This window comes from Neomonachus schauinslandi, chromosome 4 (assembly GCF_002201575.2).
Source record: "Neomonachus schauinslandi chromosome 4, ASM220157v2, whole genome shotgun sequence".
Taxonomy (NCBI): domain Eukaryota; kingdom Metazoa; phylum Chordata; class Mammalia; order Carnivora; family Phocidae; genus Neomonachus; species Neomonachus schauinslandi.
This window is the reverse complement of record NC_058406.1, coordinates 19,206,380-19,212,379: the sequence shown is the minus strand read 5'-3', so window position 1 is coordinate 19,212,379 and position 6,000 is coordinate 19,206,380.

Genomic DNA, 6,000 nt, shown 5'->3' with positions numbered 1-6,000 from the left:
TGGTCCTCAGCAACAAACTAACTGATATAAATCTGAGAAACCAGGTTGGTAAGTTTGAATAACGATTAATTCTTCAGCAAACCTATGAGGGTCCTCAGTCAGTTTCATAAGAAACTCTTTAACTATGGCTCACAATTTGGCCTTCATCCAGGGAACAGAAGACATTTGGGGGTTATTTGAATCCTCAGAAGACTTAACTTTAAAGGGACTGTGTGGGGGCACCTGGGTGGCTCAGTCGGTTAAGCATCTGCCTTCGGCTCAGGTCATGATCCCAGGGTCCTGGGATCGAGTCCCGCATCGGGCTCCCTGCTCGGCGGGAAGCCTGCTTCTCCCTCTCCCACTTCCCCTGCTTGTGTTCCCGCTCTCGCTGTGTCTCTCTGTCAAATAAATAAATAAAATCTTTATAAATAAATAAATAAAGGGACTGTGTGTTTGGAAACAAAGGAAATGGGGGAGGGAAAAGAGAGGCCTCAGAAGCCCTTTTATCTTTAGTTGTTTGTTTGCCTCAGTCCAGAAATTGTACTTTGTAGAGAGGCAATTTTAGATTCCTGATAACATTTGGAAGCTTTAAAACATCAAAAGAGGCATTTCATGTCATTTTGACAATTTTAGAGCCATGGCTATTCAATTCAGTTTTGAGAAAAGTAAGTTTGGGGTGATTGAAAGCTCCCCATAATGAGCATTTGTGTTCTAAATTACTTTTGGTTAAGTGATCCATTTAGTTAGAAATGCACATGAAAAGGGACTGAAATTTTTAAACATAAAACCAGCTGGGGTGCCAGAAAGGGGGAATGCACTCTCAAAGCATTTTGATTACTGGGATCCCAGTTCTTACCGGCTTTTCTGGAGGGGGGAGAAAAATCCTAAACAGCATAGTTCCAATAGGAATAGCCCAGTTCCCCAAAGCAGTCAAACCAAAAGCCAGACAAGTACTCTCAGAAAGGACAAATCCTTAAAACAGATCCTGAATAAAGCCCGGAGAGCACAAAACACAATGAGAGTGGAGCTCAAATTCCAGCAGAGACTCACCTTCAAGCTCCAGTGTCAGTAAGAAAGCAGTGAGCTCAGTGGTCCCGGTGAGTACTGGCACCTGCTTGCTCACCGGCCTTGGAGTTGTTGGCAGTGGGGAGGGGATAGGGTCGTCTCTGGATCCCACTTCTGACACCAGGTGATGTTAACCTTGAAAATAAAACTGTCAGTTATTTTACCAGCAAAAATGGGTTTATTTGGGCATAAGTAGAGAATTACACTTTAGGACAAACAACCTACAGCAAATACCATAGGCTAGTCCAACAAACAAAGGAGAGAAACATTATTTTATGGAGAAGAAGGAGAAAGTTGGGAGGAGTTGTTTTGAACAAAGGTCCAATGAAGAAAAGCATGAGTTCAAGGTGGTGACAGTTTCTCATTGGCTGAGTTGTTGGAATAGTTGATTTCTTGTAGGAGATGCAATGTACCTCTCTTCCTGTTAAGGCCTGTAATTGATGATTCTTTCCTGTGGACACTTCTTTTCTTGGGGTCCGCAACTGACAATTCTTCCTGTAATTGGCCTTGAGTGATATGGCATGAGAGCTCCCCCTTCTGGGCCTCCCGACTACATTTTAGTGAGGTTTCCCTTTACTAATTTTCACAGTATCAATCTAGGATGGATGGGAGGAGGGCTAGGGGAGGGACAAGCTGGTGACTAAACTGTAGCGGAAGGGATTTGGAGTGGGGATGGCCATGAAGTCCCAGGGAGGGGTGGAGGATGAGATAAATCACAAAGCTGCTTAGATGATGCTCTATTCTTTATACATTCTCTCACTTTATTCTTTCATTGGGGCTCTGTGATAGATTTTCTTTTCTTTTTTTTTTAAGATTTTATTTATTTATTTGAGAGAGAGAGAATGAGAGACAGAGAGCACGAGAGGGAAGAGGGCAGAGGGAGAAGCGGACCCCCTGCCGAGCAGGGAGCCCGATGCGGGACTCGATCCCAGGACTCCAGGATCATGACCTGAGCTGAAGGCAGTCGCTTAACCAACTGAGCCACCCAGGCGCCCCTGTGATAGATTTTCTAATTATCTCCATTTTCCTGATGAAGAAACTGAGGCTTAGATATTAAGTGACCTGTCCAAGGGAGTAAATGGTGGAGCCAGCCTCATTTGAACTTGAATACAGGTCTGTCTGAAGCCACAGCCATGTATGTCACCTCTGGGGCTGCCCTAGAAGTCACTGATTCCCTGCCCATCTCCCTCTTAGAGGATCCAGTGGTTGTCCGTGAAGCCCAGCTCTAGCCTCACCATATCACCCTACCTTAGTCTATTTTGTGCCTCATTTGCATGCCAGGTAGTAAAAGAGAACCCCTCTACTTCCCTTCTATGGTTTTAAGCCTCCTGTTGCAAGCTTTAGAAAAACCTGAATGGGGGGCGCCTGGGTGGCTCAGATGGTTAAGCGTCTGCCTTCGGGTCGGGTCATGATCTCAGGGTCCTGGGATCGAGTCCTACATCAGGCTCCCTGCTCCTTGGGAGCCTGCTTCTCCCTCTGCCTCTCTCTCTCTCTCTCTGTCATGAATAAATAAATTTAAAAATCTTTAAAAAGAAAAAAGAAAAACCTGAATGGGCACTTAGGGGCCTCCATCCCTGGTTAAAAGGAAAGAAAGAAAAAAGAACTGAGAGTGAAAACTGGTGAGAGAAAGCCAGGAAGTGGGGAGGGAGGGGGTAGGAGTCTTGAGGCCCCTGGAGGGGTGTTGGTTCAGGAGAGAAGCGGGAGGAGCCCTCAATTACCTATCACTGGGGTCTAAGCCCTGGGAGGGAGGGGAAGGGGGTTGCAGCACATATTACAATATGGTCTGTCCTGCATCTTTCATCCCCACTAAGGGCTGTGATCCAATAGTACCACAGAGCACCTTAAGGTAAATCTTCCTCCATCTGTCCATCCATCTGCCCATCTCCCCATCCATCCATTTCAGGCAATTTATTGACACCTACTGTGTATGAGGCAAGATGAATGAGTGAGGGTCTCTTCACTTGAGTTCATAGTCTAAGAGGAAGACACATACTGTAATAATCACAAAACTGAAGAAGAAATGCCATAATGGCAGCAAGACCATTAGAATGCAGAGTGTAATTCTGCTTGGGAGGAGTGGGCGTATTCATGGAGGAAGGAACACTTGAGCTCGTCCTTGAAAGATTAAGGGGGATTTTCCCAGGGGAAAAAGGCAAAGGTGGATGTTCTCACTGGAAGGAGAGGCCTGAAAATAGGAGAGAGCATGATAGTTTCTGGAACACTGAGAAGGATGGAGGGCATCTTTCTGAAGGCCCTAAATGCCAGTTAAACTAGAGATGGTGGGGCATGAAAGATGCATAAATCAGCCTTGACATGGGTGGGAAGAGCGGAAGATGGGAGAGATGGCAAGGGTTTTATTCTGAAAGGAATGTTTGGACTTCGAGGACTTCTCTCTCCTTTATTATTTACCTTTCCCTCCTCAGCTGCTGGGACCCAATAAACTCTTTAACCCCAAAGGGGTCATAATTGATAAGAGTCTTTCAGGAAATGGCCTAAAAGGAGAGGACTCTGTCCATTCCCAAGAATAGAGACTTCCAGAATCATCTAATGCCAGGTCTGGGGTCTACTTCCTCATCTTGCATGTGGGAAAACAGGCCCAGAGAGAGCCTTGTTCAAGGACTTCCCTCCTCCCAGTCCAGAGTCTGTTCACTGTTGTCAAACAGTGAACATCCACCCTGGGTTGGAATGAAAAAGAGGACGAGTGTCCCCCACCCCAGATGTCCAGAGGGAATCCTTGGAAGCTAGACAGAGTGGCCTCTAATGTCCTCCCAACACTCAAGTCTCATGTGAGCCTAGAGCCCTTGCAAATATTTCCAGAACCACCTAAGATGAGGGTTAGTGAAATCTAAGAAAAATAACTATTAGGTGAGCTTAGACTCTAGTTTTGTTTCCATAACTTTGTTTCTGGAAAACACCTTTTTAAAATCAATAATGTGACGTTATGAGATTTAATTTGCACAATAATTCTATGAGGTAAGGGGTGCCTGGGTGGCTCAGTCAGTTAAGCATCTGCCTTTGGCTCAAGTCATGATCCCAGGGTCCTGGGATCGAGCCCTGCGTTGGGCTCCCCTCTGTACAGGGAGCCTGCTTGTCCCTCTCCCCTTGCCCCTCCCCGCCGCTCGTACTCTCTACCATTCTCTCTCTCAAATAAATAAATAAAATCTTCAAAAAAAATAATCCTATGAGGTGGGTTCTATTAGTATCTCTATTTTATAGATAGGGAAACTGAGGCTCAGTGAAGTAGCTTGAGCAAGAACAGCCAGCTACAAGTGACAGATCCCAGCTTTATAGACTTGATAAGTTATGCTGACCCATAATATATCCTCGATAAATGATGGCTATAATTATTTTCCAAGTTTCTATGTGAAAATATATACTTGTTTTATAATAAGGCTCTGACTTCTCCCAATAAATGTTTTTTAGAAAAAAACTAATAGACTGGCCTACCAGGGTAGATAGGGCTCCCACCTCTTTCACATGACCTATGTGTTTGTTGAGTGTCTGCTGCTCCAGGATCTTAGGCTGTGCTTCAGGTCCTGGGTAGGAGGGAGGTATGTGGTAAACCCTGGATGCCTGGGTAAATGCCAATCCATGCTCCCCAGTCTTGCTGAGAAGGGAGGCAGTAGGCAGACCACAGCAGGGCTCGTGAGGCCAGACCACCCCCTGCCCCCGCCTCCCACGCTGTTGATCCTTGCTTACCTTCAAGAGCAGAATGAATATAAACAAGGTGACAATATAAAGTTGCTGACCATGGCTTCAACCCCCCAAAAACACTTGGCCCCGCATAACCTAAAGCTTTCTCAACTCATATATCTCAAGCCTCAGAGAAATTTCTGGGAGAAGCTCAGTGGCAAGAGGGCTCTCCCACCTCTCACTTCCAGTCACACTTTCCACCTGAACCCCTCCCTTGGCCTATCGTTGCTTGCCTGTTTCACCAAAGTGCGAACTTCTAGAAAGAGCACAGATTCTGGAGGCAGAGTTCTGGGGTTGAATCCACTTTTACTGATTACCTGCATAGTCCTTAGCAAATCTCTTCACCTCTCTGAGCTTGTTTTCTCATCTGTAAACCTCATAATGCTGGCATCTGGCACTTGGAAGGCACTCATTAATTCGTAGCTCCCTTCAGCTTCCAACTGGTGTGTAAGGAATGCCTCAAGGAGCTGGCCCTCCCCTGACTGGCAGTAGATTAGAAAGTCAAATGGAAAATATTACAAAGTGCAGTCTGAGATATGCAAGAGTTTTGGTGGTTGAGCCCAGGCGTAAGGAAGTTGGTGCCTGAGAGTAGAGGTCATCTATTTTTAGATCATCACTGCTGAAAGGTTGAGAGATAAAGATAGTTAAAAGCAGGAAATGTTTTTGAAAACTTACTCTGTCTGGGTGTTTGCTAGGTACTGTGAATAATTATTTCATTTAATCCTCAGGGCAACCCTGCAGGGTGAGTATTACCCCATTGTATGGATGAAGAAACTAAGGTTTCCTTGCTCAAGGACACACAAGTCAGGCACCAGGACTCCTGAGGCCAAAGTCCATACTCTTAATTAAACTGCCTCTAGTTGATCTAACCTAACATCTTACTTTTTTAGATGAGGCTGGGGAGGGGAAATATCTCACTCAAAGACAATGTCTTATCAAAAGGCAAAGTGAGGGGCACCTGGGTGGCTCAGTCGTTAAGCCTTTGCCTTGGGCTCAGGTTATGATCCCAGAGTCCTGGGATCGAGCGCCACATCGGGGTCCCTGCTCAGCGGGAAGCCTGCTTCTCTCTCTCCCACTCCCTCTGCTTGTGTTTCCTCTCTCGCTGTGTCTCTCTGTCAAATAAGATCTTAAAAAAAAAAAAAAAAAAGGCAGAAGGAGTCTCACCTGAACTTTTACACAAAGGAATTAGGATTTGAGCATCCCTGTAGGGCGCCATCTGGTCAAGAAGTGAGCAGAGAAATTCGGATTTAGGAAACACTTATT